Source organism: Bombina bombina, chromosome 6, assembly GCF_027579735.1.
Source record: "Bombina bombina isolate aBomBom1 chromosome 6, aBomBom1.pri, whole genome shotgun sequence".
Classification (NCBI taxonomy): domain Eukaryota; kingdom Metazoa; phylum Chordata; class Amphibia; order Anura; family Bombinatoridae; genus Bombina; species Bombina bombina.
In genome coordinates, this window is record NC_069504.1 from 1,094,770,778 (window position 1) to 1,094,793,436 (window position 22,659).

At 37.0% G+C, this 22,659-nt stretch overlaps 1 long non-coding RNA gene across 1 annotated transcript in view; it reads left to right on the forward strand.

The window, feature by feature from the left end:
* Positions 1-21,946, forward strand: part of LOC128662466 (uncharacterized) — a 285,835-nt gene extending 263,889 nt beyond the window's left edge. Inside the window, exons 2-3 of the long non-coding RNA XR_008402785.1 lie at positions 21,703-21,756; positions 21,846-21,946. This is a non-coding gene — a long non-coding RNA (uncharacterized LOC128662466). The remainder of the gene's footprint in view (positions 1-21,702; positions 21,757-21,845) is intronic.
* The last annotated feature ends 713 nt before the right edge of the window (positions 21,947-22,659 follow it).

Here is a 22,659-nt window from a genome sequence, read left to right on the forward strand (position 1 = left end):
TAGAAAAACAGTTTCAGTTTCTTAAAGGTTCTGGGATCTCTCTTGGCAGTAATCAGGTCTCAGGGAATTGCAGTGGCTCCCTACCTGGACGACATATTGGTTCAGGCGCCATTTTTTCAACAAGCAAATTCTCATACAGAGATTATGTTGTCTTTTCTACATTCCCACGGAAGGAAAGTGAATCTCGAGAAGAGTTCCCTTGTTCCTGCTACAAGAGTGGTTTTCTTAGGAACCATAATAGATTCCTTAAATATGATTTTTTTTCTGACAGAGATCAGAAAATCCAAGATTCTTTCCTCTTGCCTCTCTCTACAGTCTACTGTTCGGCCATCAGTGGCTCAATGTATGGAGGTAATTGGTCTGAAATTCACTTCCATGGACATCATTCCCTTTGCCCGATTTCCATTTGAGAGCTCTGCAGTTATGCATGCTCAGACAATGGAACGGAGACCATTCGGATCTGTCTCAGAGGATAACTCTAGACCAGTCGACAAGAGACTCTCTCCCGTGGTTGCTTTCTCAGGAGCATCTGTCTCAGTGCACATGCTTCTGGAGACCTTCCTGGGTGATTGTGACCATGGATGCCAGCCTGCTAAGCTGGGGAGCAGTCTGGAACTTGTTAAAGGCACAGGGAATATGGACTTGGGAGAAGTCTGCTCTCCCCATAAACATCTTGGAGTTGAGAGTGATCTACAATGCTCTGATGACTTGGCCTCAATTGTCCTTAGCCCGGTTTATCAGGTTCCAATCGGACAACATCACATCAGTGGCTTACATCAATCACCAGGGAGGAACTCGGAGTTCCTTATCAATTAAGGAGGTGGCACGGATTATTCAGTGGGAGGAAGCTCACAATTGTTGTCTATCTGTCATCCACATTCCAGGAGTGGACAACTGGGAGGTGGATTTCCTGAGCAGACATACATTTCATCCCGGGGAGTGGGCTCTCAATCTGGAGTTGTTCTCAGGGTTAACCCTCAAGTGGGGATTGCCGGAGTTGGATCTAACGGTGTTCTGGCAGAACGCCAAGCTTCCAAGGTACGGTTCAAGGTCAAGAGATCAGCAGGCCGCTCTGATAGATGCTCTGGCGGTTCCTTGGGATTTCGGTCTAGCATATCTGTTTCCTCCATTTGCGCTCCTTCCACGAGTCATTGCTCGTATCAAACAGGAGAGAGCGTTGATAATTCTTATAGCTCCTACATGGCCTCACAGGATCTGGTATGCAGACCTAGTGAAGATGTCATCTCTGCCACCTTGGAGGTTGCCTCTGAGGCAGGACATTCTAAATCAGGGTCCATTCCTCTATCCAAATCTTGTTTCTCTGAAGCTGACTGCTTGGAGATTAAACGCTTAGTTCTGGCTAAGCGTGGGTTTTCTGAGTCGGTCATTGAGACCATGCTGCAGGCTCGCAAGCCTGTTACTCATAAAATTTACCATAAGGTATGGCGTAAATACCTTTATAGGTGTGAAGCGAAAAGTTTCTCGGAGTAGGGTCAGGATTCCTAGGCCTAGATTTAGAGTTCGGCGGTAAAAGGGCTGTTAACGCTCCGCGGGTTTTTTTCTGGCCGCACCATAAATTTAACTCTGGTATCGAGAGTTCAAACAAATGCTGCGTTAGGCTCCAAAAAAGGAGCGTAGAGCATTTATACCGCAAATGCAACTCTCGATACCAGAGTTGCTTACGGACGCGGCCGGCATCAAAAACGTGCTCGTGCACGATTCTCCCATAGGAAACAATGGGGCTGTTTGAGCTGAAAAAAAACCTAACACCTGCAAAAAAGCAGCGTTCAGCTCCTAACGCAGCCCCATTGTTTCCTATGGGGAAACACCTCCTAAGTCTGCACCTAACACCCTAACATGTACCCCGAGTCTAAACACCCCTAACCTTACACTTATTAACTCCTAATCTGCCGCCCCCGCTATCGCTGACCCCTGCATTACACTTTTAACCCCTAATCTGCCGCTCCGTAAACCGCCGCCACCTACGTTATCCCTATGTACCCCTAATCTGCTGCCCTAACATCGCCGACCCCTATGTTATATTTATTAACCCCTAATCTGCCCCCCACATCGTCGCCGACACCTGCCTACACTTATTAACCCCTAATCTGCCGAGCGGACCGCACCGCTACTATAATAAAGTTATTAACCCCTAATCCGCCTCACTAACCCTATCATAAATAGTATTAACCCCTAATCTGCCCTCCCTAACATCGCCGACACCTACCTTCAATTATTAACCCCTAATCTGCCGACCGGAGCTCACCGCTATTCTAATAAATGGATTAACCCCTAAAGCTAAGTCTAACCCTAACACTAACACCCCCCTAAGTTAAATATAATTTTTATCTAACAAAATAAATTAACTCTTATTAAATAAATGATTCCTATTTAAAGCTAAATACTTACCTGTAAAATAAATCCTAATATAGCTACAATATAAATTATAATTATATTATAGCTATTTTAGGATTAATATTTATTTTACAGGCAACTTTGTAATTATTTTAACCAGGTACAATAGCTATTAAATAGTTAAGAACTATTTAATAGTTACCTAGTTAAAATAATAACAAATTTACCTGTAAAATAAATCATAACCTAAGATATAATTAAACCTAACACTACCCTATCAATAAAATAATTAAATAAACTACCTACAATTACCTACAATTAACCTAACACTACACTATCAATAAATTAATTAAACACAATTGCTACAAATAAATAAAATTAAATAAACTATCTAAAGTACAAAAAATAAAAAAGAACTAAGTTACAGAAAATAATAAAATATTTACAAACATAATAAAAATATTACAACAATTTTAAACTAATTACACCTACTCTAAGCCCCCTAATAAAATAACAAAGCCCCCCAAAATAAAAAATTCCCTACCCTATTCTAAAATACAAATATTACAAGCTCTTTTACCTTACCAGCCCTGAACAGGGCCCTTTGCGGGGCATGCCCCAAGAATTTCAGCTCTTTTGCCTGTAAAAAAAAACATACAATACCCCCCCCCAACATTACAACCCACCACCCACATACCCCTAATCTAACCCAAACCCCCCTTAAATAAACCTAACACTACCCCCCTGATGATCTTCCTACCTTGTCTTCACCATGCCAGGTTCACCGATCCGTCCTGGCTCCAAGATCTTCATCCAACCCAAGCGTGGGCTAGACATCCACTGAAGAAGTCCAGAAGAGGGTCCAAAGTCTTCCTCCTATCCGGCAAGAAGAGGACATCCGGACCGGCAAACATCTTCTCCAAGCGGCATCTTCTATCTTCTTCCATCCGATGACGACCGGCTCCATCTTGAAGACCTCCAGCGCGGATCCATCCTCTTCTTCCGACGACTAGACGACGAATGACGGTTCCTTTAAGGGACGTCATCCAAGATGGCGTCCCTCGAATTCCGATTGGCTGATAGGATTCTATCAGCCAATCGGAATTAAGGTAGGAATTTTCTGATTGGCTGATGGAATCAGCCAATCAGAATATAGTTCAATCCGATTGGCTGATCCAATCAGCCAATCAGATTGAGCTCGCATTCTATTGGCTGATCGGAACAGCCAATAGAATGCGAGCTCAATCTGATTGGCTGATTGGATCAGCCAATCGGATTGAACTATATTCTGATTGGCTGATTCCATCAGCCAATCAGAAAATTCCTACCTTAATTCCGATTGGCTGATAGAATCCTATCAGCCAATCGGAATTCGAGGGACGCCATCTTGGATGACGTCCCTTAAAGGAACCGTCATTCGTCGTCTAGTCGTCGGAAGAAGAGGATGGATCCGCGCTGGAGGTCTTCAAGATGGAGCCGGTCGTCATCGGATGGAAGAAGATAGAAGATGCCGCTTGGAGAAGATGTTTGCCGGTCCGGATGTCCTCTTCTTGCCGGATAGGAGGAAGACTTTGGACCCTCTTCTGGACTTCTTCAGTGGATGTCTAGCCCACGCTTGGGTTGGATGAAGATCTTGGAGCCAGGACGGATCGGTGAACCTGGCATGGTGAAGACAAGGTAGGAAGATCATCAGGGGGGTAGTGTTAGGTTTATTTAAGGGGGGTTTGGGTTAGATTAGGGGTATGTGGGTGGTGGGTTGTAATGTTGGGGGGGGGTATTGTATGTTTTTTTTTACAGGCAAAAGAGCTGAAATTCTTGGGGCATGCCCCGCAAAGGGCCCTGTTCAGGGCTGGTAAGGTAAAAGAGCTTGTAATATTTGTATTTTAGAATAGGGTAGGGAATTTTTTATTTTGGGGGGCTTTGTTATTTTATTAGGGGGCTTAGAGTAGGTGTAATTAGTTTAAAATTGTTGTAATATTTTTATTATGTTTGTAAATATTTTATTATTTTCTGTAACTTAGTTCTTTTTTATTTTTTGTACTTTAGATAGTTTATTTAATTTTATTTATTTGTAGCAATTGTGTTTAATTAATTTATTGATAGTGTAGTGTTAGGTTAATTGTAGGTAATTGTAGGTAGTTTATTTAATTATTTTATTGATAGGGTAGTGTTAGGTTTAATTATATCTTAGGTTATGATTTATTTTACAGGTAAATTTGTTATTATTTTAACTAGGTAACTATTAAATAGTTCTTAACTATTTAATAGCTATTGTACCTGGTTAAAATAATTACAAAGTTGCCTGTAAAATAAATATTAATCCTAAAATAGCTATAATATAATTATAATTTATATTGTAGCTATATTAGGATTTATTTTACAGGTAAGTATTTAGCTTTAAATAGGAATCATTTATTTAATAAGAGTTAATTTATTTCGTTAGATAAAAATTATATTTAACTTAGGGGGGTGTTAGTGTTAGGGTTAGACTTAGCTTTAGGGGTTAATCCATTTATTAGAATAGCGGTGAGCTCCGGTCGGCAGATTAGGGGTTAATAAGTGTAGGTAGGTGTCGGCGACGTTGTGGGGGGCAGATTAGGGGTTAATAAATATAACATAGGGGTCGGCGATGTTAGGGGTAGCAGATTAGGGGTACATAGGGATAACGTAGGTGGCGGCGATTTGCGGTCGGAAGATTAGGGGTTAATTATTTTAAGTAGCTTGCGGCGACGTTGTGGGGGGCAAGTTAGGGGTTAATAGATATAATACAGGGGTCGGCGGTGTTAGGGGCAGCAGATTAGGGGTACATAAGTATAACGTAGGTGGCGGTCGGCAGATTAGGGGTTAAAAATTTTAATCGAGTGGCGGCGATGTGGGGGGAGCTCGGTTTAGGGGTACATAGGTAGTTTATGGGTGTTAGTGTACTTTAGGGTACAGTAGTTAAGAGCTTTATAAACCGGCGTTAGCCAGAAAGCTCTTAACTCCTGCTATTTTCAGGCGGCTGGAATCTTGTCGTTAGAGCTCTAACGCTCACTGCAGAAACGACTCTAAATACCGGCGTTAGGAAGATCCCATTGAAAAGATAGGCTACGCAAATGGCGTAGGGGGATCTGCGGTATGGAAAAGTCGCGGCTGTAAAGTGAGCGTTAGACCCTTTAATCACTGACTCCAAATACCAGCGGGCGCCCAAAACCAGCGTTAGGAGCCTCTAACGCTGGTTTTGACGGCTACCGCCGAACTCTAAATCTAGGCCCTAGAATTTTATCCTTTCTCCGGGAAGGCCTGGAGAAAGGGTTGTCAGTCAGTTCTCTGAAGGGTCAGATTTCTGCCTTATCTCTTCTTTTACATAAACGTCTGGCAGAGGTGCCAGGTGTTCAATCTTTTTGTCAGGCCCTGGTCAGAATCAGGCCTGTGTTTAAACCTGTTGCTCCTCCTAGGAGCCTTAACCTTGTCCTTAAAATTTGGAGGAGGCTCCGTTTGAGCCAATGCATTCCATATATATTAAGTTGCTATCTTGGAAGGTTTAGTTTCTTATTGCTATCTTTTCTGCTAGGAGAGTTTGCGAACTCTCGGCTTTGCAGTGTGATTCACCTTACCTTATATTTCATGCAGATAAGGCGGTTCTTCGTACTAAATTGGGTTTTCTCCCTAAAGTGGTTTTGGATAGAAATATTAATCAGGAAATTGTTGTTCCTTCTCTCTGTCCCAATCCTTCTTCTCATAAGGAATGTCTGCACTTGGATGTGGTGCATGCTCTAAAATTCTACCTACAGGCGACTATGGGTTTTTGCCAGTCTTCTGCCCTGTTTGTTTGTTTCTCTGGAAAGCGTAAGGGTCAGAAGGCTACTGCTACTTCTCTTTCCCTCTGGTTGAGAAGTATAATTCATTTTGCTTATAAGACTGCGGGTCAGCAGCCTCCTGAGAGAATTACATCTCATTCCACTAGGGCTTTCTCCTCTTCTTGGGCTTTCAAAAATGAAGCTTCTGTGGAACAGATTTGCAAGACTGCAACTTGGTCCTCTCTGCATACTTTTTCCAAATTTTCCAAATTCAATCGGAGGTGTCTTCTGTTTAGGTCTGCCTATCTTGTTCTCCCTCCCTATTCATTCCGTGTCCTCTAGCTTGGGTATTGGTTCCCACTAGTAATTGGAATGATGTCGTAGACTCTCCATATATTAGGAAAGTAAAAAAATGTATGCTTACCTGATAAATTTCTTTCTTTCCGAATATGGAGAGTCCACTACCCCACCATTAATTAAGACAGTTATTTTTGACTAAATCTCCGGCACCTCTATTTCCTTTTTCCATTTCCCTTTGGTCGAATGACTGGGGATTATGGGTAGGTGAGTGACACTTAACAGCTTTGCTGTGGTGCTCTTTGCCTCCTCCTGCTGGCCATGAGTGATTTTCCCACTAGTAATTGGAATGACGTAGTGGACTCTCCATATCCGGAAAGAAAGAAATTTATCAGGTAAGCATAAGTTTTGTTATCACTCGTGCACAAGTGTTATCTTGCCACTCGTAAACTAGTCCACAATGTGAGACTGTAGAAAAATGAAACAAATGTTTGTAACATTTACCTGGAGATTGCTATAATGCAGCATAACAATGCTCATGCAAATTTGTAATCTGTAATCATTATAACATGCTTTAGATGCAAAAAATATTTGTTATATCCAAAAACCTATTATTTGTATGATAGAACACTTCCAATGTGTTCAAATATTTGTTTGCACGAGAAAGGTTAAGTTAAAGCTGTTTAATTTATTCTGAATTTAAAGGGATATGATACCCAAATTGTTATTTCATTTTCTTGGCAAAGGTAATCTTTGTTAAAGTAGAAACAATGAATTACTGGGATCTAGCTGATTACATCTGATGAGCCAATGACAAAAGGCATATATGTGCAGCCACCAATGACCAGCTAGCTCCCAGTAGTGCAGTGCTGCTCCTGAGTCTACCTAGGCATGCCTTTCAACAAAGGACACCAAAGAACAAAGCAAATTAGAAAACAGAATTTAAATTGTTTAAAATAACATTCTATTTCTGAAGTTTGATTTTGACTTTACTGCCCCTTTTATATAAATTGCATGTTTTGTCACCCAACCTTAGATAATTAGACTCCACACACCCTCAAGCAAAAAATAAAGTATTTATTTTTCAGCACAGGAATACCTGTATACAAAAACATTTAAAATTTTAGATGCAACAGAGAAAATATGATTTTAATTCCCCTTTAACTAAATATGTGTCTATGTATTTAATTCATTGTAACCACAGACAAAGTACATTTTGTTTGAACACACGTTATTTGATATTATTGTGAAAAAGCTTGAACTACCCTTTAATGACCTTAAAAACAAAGAACCATCACTAAATGACAGTAACTACACTCATAGACATACCCAGTGTTATAGACAGAAAACTGTTTTATAATCATGTGTCTGCATGTTTGCAATGTGACAACAATGTCCCCTTTAGAGAAGTGTGACTAATGAAACTGCGTAGCGTGCCTGGCAGCAAATGAAGCCCATTCACGAAATGATTACATTTACAGTATAAAAAATATAAACTGTATACGACTAAATACATCCTTGTGTGCTCTGCTCGGCACCAACTTCCTAACACATGGAACAAGATTTATCAAGCGCTTGGACAATTCTCCTTTCTATTCTCCTATGCATTTGCCACAGCTCGCCTTTAGAGAGGCGCACTGGTGCGCTCAAATTTATCATAAAAATGGAAGGTTTTTTGCGCTTTTCCAAATGCAAGCTGAAGTGAATCAATGAAACATTTCTCCTGTCAAAACATAAAATGTGCTTAATTTATCATTGACATAAGTATAAATAGCTATAGAAACACCTTTATAAGTAAAAAATAGGTATTTTTTAGTTATTTTTAGCTTATTTTTGTGCTTTTTTTGAGGCACATATTTTTCAATATTAGTGTATTTAATGTGTAGAAAAACAGTCGGCTAGATTCCGAGTCTTGCGTTAGCCTTAAAAAGCAGCATTGAGAGGTCCCAACGCTGCTTTTTAACACCCGCTGGTATTACGAGTCAGACAGGTACAGGTGTACCGCTCACTTTTCTTCCGCGACTCGAGCTTACCGCAAATCCCCTTATGTAAATTGTGTATCCTATCTTTTTAATGGGATTTGCCTAACGCCGGTATTACGAGTCTTGAACGAAGTGAGCGGTAGACCCTCTCCTGTCAAGACTCCTACCGCATTTCAAAGTCAGTAGTTAAGAGTTTTATGGGCTAACGCCATAACATAAAACTCTTAACTAAAGTGCTTAAAAGTACACTAACACTCATAAACTACCTATTAACCCCTAAACCAAAGCCCCTCCCCACATCGCAAACACTTAAATAAAGTTTTTAAACCCTAATCTGCCGACCGGACATCGCCACCACTGTTATAAATATATTAACCCCTAAACTGCTGCACTCCCGCCTCGCAAACACTAGTTGAATTTTATTAACCCCTAATCTGCCGTCCCTAACATCGCCGACACCTATCTACATTTATTAACCCCATATCTGTCGCCCCCAACTTCGCCGCTACTATATTAAATTTATTAACCCCTAAACCTAAGTCTAACCCTAAGTCTAACCCCCCTAACTTAAATATAATTTAAATAAAATGAAATAAAATTACTACAATTAAATAAATTAATCCTATTTAAAACTAAATACTTACCTGTAAAATAAACCCTAAACTAGCTACAATATAACTAATAGTTACATTTGTAGCTATCTTAGGATTTATATTTATTTTACAGGCAACTTTGTATTTATTTTAACTAGGTACAATAGTTATTAAATAGTTATTAACTATTTAATAACTACCTAGTTAAAATAAGTACAAATTTACCTGTACTTATTAAATAGTTATTAACTATTTAATAACTACCTAGTTAAAATAAGTACAAATTTACCTGTAAAATAAATCCTAATCTAAGTTACAATTACACCTAACACTACACTATAATTAAATTAATTACATAAACTAACTACAATTAACTACAAATAAATTAAATAAACTAAAGTACGAAAAACAACAAACACTAAATTACAGAAAATAAAAAATAATTACAATTTTTTAAAACTAATTACACCTAATCTAATCCCCCTAATAAAATAAAAAAGCCCCCCAAAATAATAAATAAATAGAATGCGAGCTCAATCCTATTTGCTGATTGGATCAGCAAATAGGATTTTTCCTACCTTAATGCCGATTGGCTGATAGAATCCTATCAGCCAATCGGAATTCAAGGGACGCCATCTTGGATGACATCATTTAAAGAAACCCTCATTCTTCGCTTGGACTTGGTCTGAAGAGGATGCTCCGCGTCGGCTGGATTGAAGATGGACCCGCTCCGCTCCGGATGGATGAAGATAGAAGATGCCACCTGGATGAAGCCTTCTGCTGTCTGGAGGTCCTCTTCTGGCAGGATCGGATGAAGACTTCTGCCTCTCTGGAGGTCCACTTGTGCTTGGCTGGGTGAAGACGTCTCAAGGTAGGGTGATCTTCAAGGGGGTAGTGTTAGGTTATTTTAAGGGGGGATTGGGTGGGTTTTAGAGTAGGTTTGGGTGTGTGGATGGTGGGTTTTAATGTTGGGGGGGTATTGTATTTTTTTTTACAGGTAAAAGAGCTGATTAATTTGGGGCAATGCCCCTGCAAAAGGCCTTTTTAAGGGCTATTTGCAATTTAGTATAGGGTAGGGAATTTTATTATTTTGGGGGGCTTTTTTATTTTATTAGGGGGATTAGATTAGGTGTAATTCATTTAAAATTCTTGTAATTATTTTTTATTTTCTGTAATTTAGTGTTTGTTGTTTTTCGTACTTTAGTTTATTTAATTTAATTGTAGTTAATTGTAGTTAGTTTATGTAATTAATTTTATGATAGTGTAGTGTTAGGTGTAATTGTAATTTAGGTTAGGATTTATTTTACAGGTAAATTTGTACTTATTTTAACTAGGTATCTATTAAATAGTTAATAACTATTTAATAACTATTGTACCTAGTTAAAATAAATACAAAGTTGCCTGTTAAATAAATATAAATCCTAAAATAGCTACAATGTAACTATAAGTTATATTGTAACTAGCTTAGGGTTTATTTTATAGGTAAGTATTTAGTTTTAAATAGGAATAATTTATTTAATTGTAGTTATTTTATTTAGATTTATTTAAATTATATTTAAATTAGGGGGGTGTTATAGTTAGACTTTAGGGGTTAATAACTTTATTATAGTGGCGACCACGTTGGCGGCGGCAGATTAGGGGTTAATACATTTAATATAGTTGCGGCGACGTTGGGGGGGCAGATTAGGGGTTAATAAATATAATGTAGGGTTCGGCGATGTTGGGGACAGCAGATTAGGGGTTCATTAGTATAATGTAGGTGGCGATGGTGTCCGGAGCGGCAGATTAGGGGTTAATAATATTATGCAGGTGGCGATTATGTCGGGGGCGGCAGATTAGGGGTTAATAAGTATAAGATTAGGGGTGTTTAGACTCTGGGTTCATGTTAGGGTGTTAGGTGTAGAGATAAAAGTATTTCCCCATAGGAATCAATGGGGCTGCGCTAGGAGCTGAACGCTGCTTTTTTGCAGGTGTTAGTTTTTTTTCAGCCGGCTCAGTCCCATTGTTTCCTATGGGGAAATCGTGCACCAGCACGTTCAGCCAGCTCACCGCTGACTTAAGCAACGCTGGTATTGAGGTTAGATGTGGAGCTAAATTTTGCTCTACGCTCACCTTTTTGCTGCTAATGCCAGGTTTAAAAAACCCAGTAATACCAGCGTTGTCTTAAGGGAGCGTTAAAAAAAATGCTCGTTAGCAACGCACCCCTGTTACCGCAAAACTCGTAATCTTGGTGATAGTGTTTTCAATATAGTACAGAGTGAACTGAATTTTCAAATGACTCTTTTTGTTTGTTTTATTGTATTCTCCATACTGTCCCAACTTTTTCAGAAATTCGGGTTTTACACTTACTTTTTCTAAGATCATAAATAGGAAACACTAACTAATATTAATAATATTGTGGCTAATAATTCTTCCACAATATAATAAATTCGTAACGTACATCTAAATTCAACTACGTTTATAAATTGCAATATAAAATTTGAATAAATATAAACAGACTAAATTAAAATTCTTATATTTGAAAAAGTGAAAAGTATACCTTGAATTGCTGGTAATTGAACATCTTGTTCAAACCTTTCATTACCATTAGATTCATCGTTAATGATATTCAAGGGCCTTGCCCAACGATGTGGCCTCCTATGTCTTCTAATTATTAAAAAAATCATAATCATATCATTTTCAACCTAATATTAATTTTCTACGAATTATATAATACCTGTTCTAACAATCTTCTTGTCCATGAACACTGCCGGTATTAGCTTCACCTCCAGAGCTTGATGAACTCATATTTATGGGGCATAGGTACCTTGGAGCTCTTCTGTTTCTGACTAAAAAATAGAACAATTTTTTTTTTTTATAAAAATGTATTATTGTTAATAAGTTAATACTGTGTCTAAATCTTTTTTAATACAATTGCAAATAACTTACATTGTCTATTTTAAAAGAAAGACAAATCTTAATTGAATCAATCAGATAATGTATTATTACAAGATTACAAAATGGTAATCCTAATTCTGTCTGATTTTAGACACCTTTAGATACTAACCACAATGATGATGTAAATCAGTTTCTATAGATCAAGTCACACATTTTCTAAAGTTAAAGTCAATATTACAAGACACAGAACAACTTCAGCTTGTTATATAGCACCTAGCACTTGTATGTATGTAGTCATACATTATAATAAATATTTGCAGTATATTTGCATAATCAACAAATGCAAGATAACAAGACAATGCAATATCACAATTTTAAAAGTTATGTCTATTTCCACTCCCCCTGTACCATGTGACTGCCATCTGCCAATCACAAATGCATACACGTAACATGTGACAGACATCAGCCAATCACAAATGCATACACGCTTGAATTCTTGCACATGCTCAGTAGGTGCTGGTGTCTCAAAAAGTTTAAATATAAAAAGACTGTGCACATTTTGTTAATGGAAGTACATTGGAAAGTTGTTTAAAATTGCATGCTCAATCAGAATAATGAAAGTTTAAATTTTGAGTTGAGTGTCCCTTTAAAAACAATTTTTCTAGTTTTAGAGAAACAATGTAAGTGAAAATAATAGTGTCACTTTGTACATTATTTTTAGAATGCTTACGTTGTTCATCATATAAATAAAAATATTAAATTAGAATAATGCTTACATTTTCTCAGGTAAGTCCTGATCAGAGTCCTGCGTTTCCATTGTACAGATTGTTGCATCTTTTCAGACACTGTTTTCTGGTTTGAGGTTGTCCAGAGAACACGCCTTACTCGACGCACCATCTCACATAAAATCATGTTTTTTCTGTACTGCTCCAAAGTGAATATACCCTTTCTATGTTTTGTAAAATATTTTTCCATAGTATAGGATATTATGAATTACTCTCAAATTGAGAATTTTTTGGAACGAGTCATTTTTCTATTATCTATCTCTGCTACACACTGTACCAACTAACGGAACTAATTATGAATTAAAAGTGCACAATTTAGAGAAATAGCGCAATAGACTAAAAAATGCACTATTAGTTGCAATTTCTTTAATATATTGATGTTTAAGGTTGTTCAATAACTTTAGTACAAATATATATAGATAAAAAGGAGAGATAGGTGCGCTAGGCCAAACAGATAACCAAACACCCCCTTAAAAAGACAAATATCCCTACAGTTGTCTAAAATAAGATAAAAAAATATATAGGCACTAAGGGAGGCGCTAAAAAGCCAAAGGTATCAAACACTTATACAGTTATTAAAAACACATAAGCAAACAGTAGCACATGTAAAAGGGACGTCTCCCCAAGAAATACAATACTAAATAAAAAATAAAAACTTGAAATACTAAAAAATCTAATACAATTGATAAAACTTCCACAGATCTAAAAATCATACACTATATGTATAGAGCAGTCCTAATCAGTTTGTTATAATTTGGTCAGATAGAAATGTCTTTTCTCCATACAAAAAGCAACTGAGTGTAGTCAGCGTTTCATTAATCAAATACCACCAAGCTGCCAAATTGAATTGAACAATAACTGCCAAACAGTGTACCTAGAAATTATACACTTTCTATTCCAAAGTTCTCTTACTGTGTAAGATATCACTTAGCAAAACATTCAGCCGTGTACTTTACCAGATCCTTATCCGTGAGGTAAAAGTCTTTCCCCCTCGCCCGGTATTCACCTCGAGCGGGGCTGACTGAAACTTTTCGGCGTCTGACGTCACTGAAAGATGTTCCGGTTAGGAGAAGAAGCCGATTCCTGCACTTACTTCTATGCCCTGTAGTCACGGTCCTCTCAGATGAGCCCTGCACTTAGTGCTTATAGCACGCAAGGGATTGGATACTGGGCAATGTGATGGATATCCCAGAATTTCTGCCAAACACAAGTCCTACAGATGATATGCTCCTATTTAGGAGAAGAATTATCTTTATCTAGATTTATCTTGATAAAGCCCATAGGAGGGCGAAACGCGTCGTGTGTGTTGGCAGTGTTGTTGTTTTTATTTCTGTGACAACATTCTACAAACCTTTCATTACCATTAGATTCATCGTTAATGATATTCAAGGGCCTTGCCCAACGATGTGGCCTCCTATGTCTTCTAATTATTAAAAAAATCATAATCATATCATTTTCAACCTAATATTAATTTTCTACAAATTATATAATACCTGTTCTAACAATCTTCTTGTCCATGAACACTGCCGGTATTAGCTTCACCTCCAGAGCTTGATGAACTTATATTTATGGGGCATAGGTACCTTGGAGCTCTTCTGTTTCTGACTAAAAAATAGAACAAATTTTTTTTTATAAAAATGTATTATTGTTAATAAGTTAATACTGTGTCTAAATCTTTTTTAATACAATTGCAAATAACTTACATTGTCTATTTTAAAAGAAAGACAAATCTTAATTGAATCAATCAGATAATGTATTATTACAAGATTACAAAATGGTAATCCTAATTCTGTCTGATTTTAGACACATTTAGATACTAACCACAATGATGATGTAAATCAGTTTCTATAGATCAAGTCACACATTTTCTAAAGTTAAAGTCAATATTACAAGACACAGAACAACTTCAGCTTGTTATATAGCACCTAGCACCTGTATGTATGTAGTCATATATTATAATAAATATTTGCAGTATATTTGCATAATCAACAAATGCAAGATAACAAGACAATGCAATATCACAATTTTAAAAGTTAGGAGCATATCATCTGTGGGACTTGTGTTTGGCAGAAATTCTGGGATATCCATCACATTGCCCAGTATCCAATCCCTTGCGTGCTATAAGCACTAAGTGCAGGGCTCATCTGAGAGGACCGTGACTACAGGGCATAGAAGTAAGCGCAGGAATCGGCTTCTTCTCCTAACCGGAACATCTTTCAGTGACGTCAGACGCCGAAAAGTTTCAGTTAGCCCCGCTCGAGGTGAATACCGGGCGAGGGGGAAAGACTTTTACCTCACGGATAAGGATCTGGTAAAGTACACGGCTGAATGTTTTGCTAAGTGATATCTTACACAGTAAGAGAACTTTGGAATAGAAAGTGTATAATTTCTAGGTACACTGTTTGGCAGTTATTGTTCAATTTAATTTGGCAGCTTGGTGGTATTTGATTAATGAAACGCTGACTACACTCAGTTGCTTTTTGTATGGAGAAAAGACATTTCTATCTGACCCTATTATAACGAACTGATTAGGACTGCTCTATACATATAGTGTATGATTTTTAGATCTGTGGAAGTTTTATCAATTGTATTAGATTTTTTAGTATTTCAAGTTTTTATTTTTTATTTAGTATTGTATTTCTTGGGGAGACGTCCCTTTTACATGTGCTACTGTTTGCTTATGTGTTTTTAATAACTGTATAAGTGTTTGATACCTTTGGCTTTTTAGCGCCTCCCTTAGTGCCTATATATTTTTTACAAATATATATACTTTGTATTCTCATTCTTCTGTTACCAAACATGAAATGTAACATTATTTAAATCTTTTAAAAAACAAACTGATACATTATTGTTCCATCAGATACAATGGACTTCAGAGGTAAATTACTCTTTTACATTACTTTTTATTTTGTTATATTTATTTTTTTACAAATATAATTTGTTAATTTTAAATGTTTAAAATGATTGTATTCAAGCAACATGATGAGGTATGTGACGAAGATGAGGTACAATTACAGGAGGATCAACCTTTTGCTTATGAAAATACCTCACAGGAGCCACAACCACCCACTTTTCATGAAATCACACACAGAGAAGTTCATCTTCAATTCATACTATAATCATTATGGCCTAGATTTGGAGTTTGGCGGTAGCCGTGAAAACCAGCGTTAGAGGCTCCTAACGCTGGTTTTAGGCTACCGCCGGTATTTGGAGTCAGTCAAAAAAGGGTCTAACGCTCACTTTTCAGCCGCGACTTTTCCATACCGCAGATCCCATTACGTCAATTGCGTATCCTATCTTTTCAATGGGATCTTTCTAACTCCGGTATTTAGAGTCGTGGCTGAAGTGAGCGTTAGAATTCTAACGACAAAACTCCAGCCGCAGAAAAAAGTCAGTAGTTAAGAGCTTTCTGGGCTAACGCCGGTTCATAAAGCTCTTAACTACTGTGCTCTAAAGTACACTAACACCCATAAATTACCTATGTACCCCTAAACCGAGGTCCCCCCACATCACCGCCACTCGATTCAATATTTTTAACCCCTAATCTGCCGACCGCCACCTACGTTATACTTATGTACCCCTAATCTGCTGCCCCTAACACCGCCGACCCCTATATTATATTTATTAACCCCTAACCTGCCCCCCACAACGTCGCCGCCAGCTACCTACAATAATTAACCCCTAATCTGCCGACCGCAACCTACGTTATACTTATGTACCCCTAATCTGCTGCCCCTAACACAGCCGACCCCTATATTATATTTATTAACCCCTAATCTGCCCCCACAACGTCGCCGCCAGCTACCTACAATAATTAACCCCTAATCTGCCGACCGCCACCTACGTTATACTTATGTACCCCTAATCTGCTGCCCCTAACACCGCCGACCCCTATATTATATTTATTAACCCCTAATCTGCCCCCCACAATGTCGCCTCCACCTGCCTACACTTATTAACCCCTAATCTGCCGAGTGGACAGCACCGCTATTATAATAAAGTTATTAACCCCTAATCCGCCTGACTAACCCTATAATAAATAGTATTAACCCCTAATCTGCTCTCCCTAACATCGCCGACACCTAACTTCAAACATTAAACCCTAATCTGCCGACTGGAGCTCACCGCTATTCTAATAAATGTATTAACCCCTAAAGCTAAGTCTAGCCCTAACACTAACACCCCCCTAAGTTAAATATAATTTAAATCTAACTAAATAAATTAACTCTTATTAAATAAATTATTCCTATTTAAAGCTAAATACTTACCTGTAAAATAAATCCTAATATAGCTACAATATAAATTATAATTATATTATAGCTATTTTAGGATTTATATTTATTTTAAAGATAACTTTGTATTTATTTTAACCAGGTACAATAGCTAAAATAGTTAAAATAATTACAAAATTACCTGTAAAATAAATCCTAACCTAAGATACAATTAAACCTAACACTACACTATCAATAAATTAATTAAATAAAATACCTACAATTACCTACAATTAAACCTAACACTACACTATCAATACATTAATTAAATACAATATCTACAAATAAATACAATGAAATAAACTAATTAAAGTACAAAAAATAAGAACTAAGTTACAAAAAATAAAAAAATATTTACAAACATCAGAAAAATATTACAACAATTTTAAACTAATTACACCTACTCTAAGCCCCCTAATAAAATAACAAAGACCCCCAAAATAAAAAAATGCCCTACCCTATTCTAAATTACTAAAGTTCAAAGCTCTTTTACCTTACCAGCCCTGAACAGGGCCCTTTGCGGGGCATGCCCCAAAGAATTCAGCTCTTTTGCCTGTAAAAAAAACACATACAATACCCCCCCCCCCCCAACATTACAACCCACCACCCACATACCCCTAATCTAACCCAAACCCCCCTTAAATAAACCTAACACTAAGCCCCTGAAGATCTTCCTACCTTATCTTCACCATACCAGGTTCACCGATCGATCCAGAAGAGCTCCTCCGATGTCCTGATCCAAGCCCAAGCAGGGGGCTGAAGATGTCCATGATCCGGCTGAAGTCTTCATCCAAGCGGGAGCTGAAGAGGTCCATGATCCGGCTGAAGTCATCATCCAAGCGGGAGCTGAAGAGGTCCATGATCCGGCTGAAGTCTTCTATCAACGGCATCTTCAATCTTCTTTCTTCCGGATCCATCTTGTAGACCTCCGACGCGGAACATCCTGCTGGACCGACGGACTACCGACGAATGAAGGCTCCTTTAAGGGACGTCATCCAAGATGGCGTCCCTCGAATTCCGATTGGCTGATAGGATTCTATCAGCCAATCGGAATTAAGTTAGGAAAATTCTGATTGGCTGATGGAATCAGCCAATCAGAATCAAGTTCAATCCGATTGGCTGATCCGATCAGCCAATCAGATTGAGCTCGCATTCTATTGGCTGTTCCGATCAGCCAATAGAATGTGAGCTCAATCTGATTGGCTGATCGGATCAGCCAATCGGATTGAACTTGATTCTGATTGGCTGATTCCATCAGCCAATCAGAATTTTCCTAACTTAATTCCGATTGGCTGATAGAATCCTATCAGCCAATCGGAATTCGAGGGACGCCATCTTGGATGATGTCCCTTAAAGGAGCCTTCATTTGTCGGTAGTCCGTCGGGCCAGCAGGATGTTCCACGTCGGAGGTCTACAAGATGGATCCGGAAGAAAGAAGATTGAAGATGCCGTTGATAGAAGACTTCAGCCGGTTCATGGACCTCTTCAGCTCCCACTTGGATGATGACTTCAGCCGGATCATGGACCTCTTCAGCTCCCGCTTGGATGAAGACTTCAGCCGAATTATGGACATCTTCAGCCCCCTGCTTGGGCTTGGATCGGGACATCGGAGGAGCTCTTCTGGATCGATCGGTGAAGCTGGTATGGCGAAGATAAGGTAGGAAGATCTTCAGGGTCTTAGTGTTAGGTTTATTTAAGGGGGGTTTGGGTTAGATTAGGGGTATGTGGGTGGTGGGTTGTAATGTTGGGGGGGGTATTGTATGTGTTTTTTTTACAGGCAAAAGAGCTGAATTCTTTGGGGCATGCCCCGCAAAAGGCCCTGTTCAGGGCTGGTAAGGTAAAAGAGCTTTGAACTTTAGTAATTTAGAATAGGGTAGGGCATTTTTTTATTTTGGGGGTCTTTGTTATTTTATTAGGGGGCTTAGAGTAGGTGTAATTAGTTTAAAATTGTTGTAATATTTTTCTGATGTTTGTAAATATTTTTTTATTTTTTGTAACTTAGTTCTTTTTTATTTTTTGTACTTTAGTTAGTTTATTTAATTGTATTTATTTGTAGATATTGTATTTAATTCATTTATTGATAGTGTAGTGTTAGGTGTAATTGTAGGTATTTTATTTAATTTATTTATTGATAGTGTAGTGTTAGGTTTAATTGTAACTTAGGTTAGGATTTATTTTACAGGTAAATTTGTAATTATTTTAACTATTTTAGCTATTAAATAGTTATTAACTATTTAATAGCTATTGTACCTGGTTAAAATAAATACAAAGTTACCTGTAAAATAAATATAAATCCTAAAATAGCTATAATATAATTATAATTTATATTGTAGCTATATTAGGATTTATTTTACAGGTAAGTATTTAGCTTTAAATAGGAATAATTTATTTAATAAGAGTTAATTAATTTCGTTAGATTTAAATTATATTTAACTTAGGGGGGTGTTAGTGTTAGGGTTAGACTTAGCTTTAGGGGTTAATAAATTTATTAGAATAGCGGTGAGCTCCAGTCGGCAGATTAGGGGTTAATGTTTGAAGTTAGGTGTCGGCGATGTTAGGGAGGGCAGATTAGGGGTTAATACTATTTATTATAGGGTTAGTGAAGCGGATTAGGGGTTAATAACTTTATTATAATAGCGGTGCGGTCCGTTCGGCAGATTAGGGGTTAATAAGTGTAGGCAGGTGGAGGCGACGTTGTGGGGGGCAGATTAGGGGTTAATAAATATAATATAGGGGTCGGCGGTGTTGGGGGCAGCAGATTAGGGGTACATAGGGATAATGTAAGTAGCGGCGGTTTACGGAGCGGCAGATTAGGGGTTAATAATAATATGCAGGGGTCAGCGATAGTGGGGGCGGAAGATTAGGGGTTAATAAGTGTAAGGTTAGGGGTGTTTAGACTCAGGGTATATGTTAGAGTGTTAGGTGCAGACGTAGGAAGTGTTTCCCCATAGACAACAATGGGGCTGCGTTAGGAGCTGAACGCAGCTTTTTTGCAGGTGTTAGGTTTTTTTTTTAGCTCAAAAAGCCCCATTGTTTTCTATGGGGGAATCGTGCACGAGCACGTTTTTTAAGCTGGCCGCTTCCGTAAGCAACTCTGGTATCGAGAGTTGCAGTGGCGTTAAATATGCTCTACGCTCCTTTTTTGGAGCCTAACGCAGCCATTATGTGGACTCTCAATACCAGAGTTATTTTAAAGGTGCGGCCAGAAAAAAGCCAGCGTTAGCTACGCGGGTCGTTACCGACAAAACTCTAAATCTAGCCGTATGTATTTGTTAGAGTATGTAGATAATAATTTATTACCAATTATAAATAAGGATGACAATATTGCCGCTCTAAAAAGGGACAAATATGAAAAATACAGATGTCAGGGCTGTTTAAATGTTTTGTATATTAACCCGGACATATTTATTTTTCATGATCACCCTGTTTTAAAGGAACAGTTTGCACTTAAAGGGACATGAAAAGCAAAATCTTTTGTTCATGATTTAGATAGAGAATCTGTTAAACAACTTTCCTTTTTAATTATATTATTTAATTTGCTTCAATCTTCACATATCCTTTGTTGAAGAAATAGCAATGCACAGGGTGAGCCAATCACACGAGGCATCTATGTGCAGCCACCAATCCGCAGATAATTACCCTATCTAGTTATGCTTTCGAACAAAAGATATCAAGAGAATGAAGCAAATTAGATAATATAATTCAATTGGAAAGTTCTTTAAAATTGCATGCTCTTTCTAAATCATGAAAGAACAAGTGTGGGTTTCAAGACCGTTTAATCAAAAGGAGACAATAATATTGTTAAGGCCTCTACTCTTTTCACAGATTAGACTACCACTAAATTTAATATTGAAGAAAATTATATTTAAAAAAAAAACAATCTGTCTCATATCCAGGTGTTTTTTAAGATAGTATACATTTATATGAGATACAGAAGATAAATTGAGTAATCCGCATTTTTTTTTTAGAAGCATGACTGTATTTTAATTGTTGCCAGCTATATTGCAAACATTTTCACAGTAACAACAGTGTGACATCAGTTATATAAAAATGTTATTGTGACCATTGCTCTAATTTTATATGGAGTTTTCTGGTATAAAGGAAATTGTTTATTATAGATTGTATCGATTTGATCATTTGCTCTGCAATACAAATTATACGTTTGTTCTTAATTAAAGGTGTATTTTAAATAAATGAATACTATTTGTAATGTAAATATTACATATCTTTTATTCTATCTATGGATTACTAAAGGGACATAAAACAAGTTGGGATAGAGACAAAATAATATAATATTTACTTTAATTACTTTACCTACAAATGTATACTGCATGCCTCGCCATTAACCCTTTCTTTTTACTTTCTGAATTGTAAAGCTCTAACTCCGCCCACACATTTCCTTTTATGGCTGTATCTATGTGTATTGTTCTTTTGGTAGAATGCAAAAGCGCATAGGGATTATCTGCTGGAGCATGCTTAGAAGCTGTGAACTAAGTTGAAATACAATTCCTGTGTCTAAACACTGATAAGTAGGGTGGAGTTGGCTGCTTCAGGCAGCTTAGCTATGTAATTCATTTTGCTTATTTTTGAAAATTATTTTAAAATACTTGCCAGCAATTTGAAACAATTTTTTAGGCAAAATATTTTAAGTTAAATAGCCCTTTCATGACATGCACAGATCTTAACCTGTTTTATGACACTTTAACATTTTTTTGATGTTATTTACAAATTATATACTAATTTTATCTTTATCATATTTACAGGTGTTCGCGCATTGCTACAGACAATGATTGATAGTTCAATGTCATTATTTGATGGTATGTTACATTTTTTTGTACATTATATTTAGAATATATATTCTTTCTGAAATTGATATTTATATTACATTTTTGCTATTCAAAAGAAGAACAGGTTGAAATAACATTGGAACCACAAGTGTGGGATACAATTTGTCCAGAAGAGGAGGAGGAGACACAGTTAGACGGACCAACTCCACCTGAATTAAATACACCACAAAATATAAAGGACACAGAATCTGTTGTTGAGGAAAGACCTGATGAAGTAAGACCACAAAAAGATGGACCAGCACAAACTAATTACATCCAAACACTTACAGACATGACTTTGTCATTTCATACTGAACAAAGTGAATTTTTTAGACAAATGTTGGAATTACAAAAAAAAGGAATACTATACTTAAAGAAGATTCTGAATTTAAGAGTAATAATTACAATAAAAAGTTAGAAATAATGAATAGGAGGGATCAGAATCAATGAAAATATTAATTTCACTTATAATAATTTTGCACGTTTAGTTACTGTGTTGTGATTACCATTATATGTTTTGTTTGTTAATTATTCTTTTTTCTTCAAATTGAGTGGATTTTAAAATATTGAAAATAACAAAAAATGTGTATTTAATATGTTGCCAATATAATATGGTTACACTGATAATAAAAATAAATTGAATAAATACAAGTTAAAATTGTTATTTTTTTATTATTAACATAATGTTATTATTGCCAATAAAAAAAGGAACAAATGAATAAGGGTAGTCTCTCTCTCCAAGGGAATAACAAAATTAAGAAATGAATAAGTATTCTCTCTCTCTCAAAGAGAATACAAATCTTAAATAAAGAAATAATAAATTAGAATTAGTAGAAACAGATAATAATTTTTTCAAAATAACTGAATTAATATGATTATTAACATATACACTTA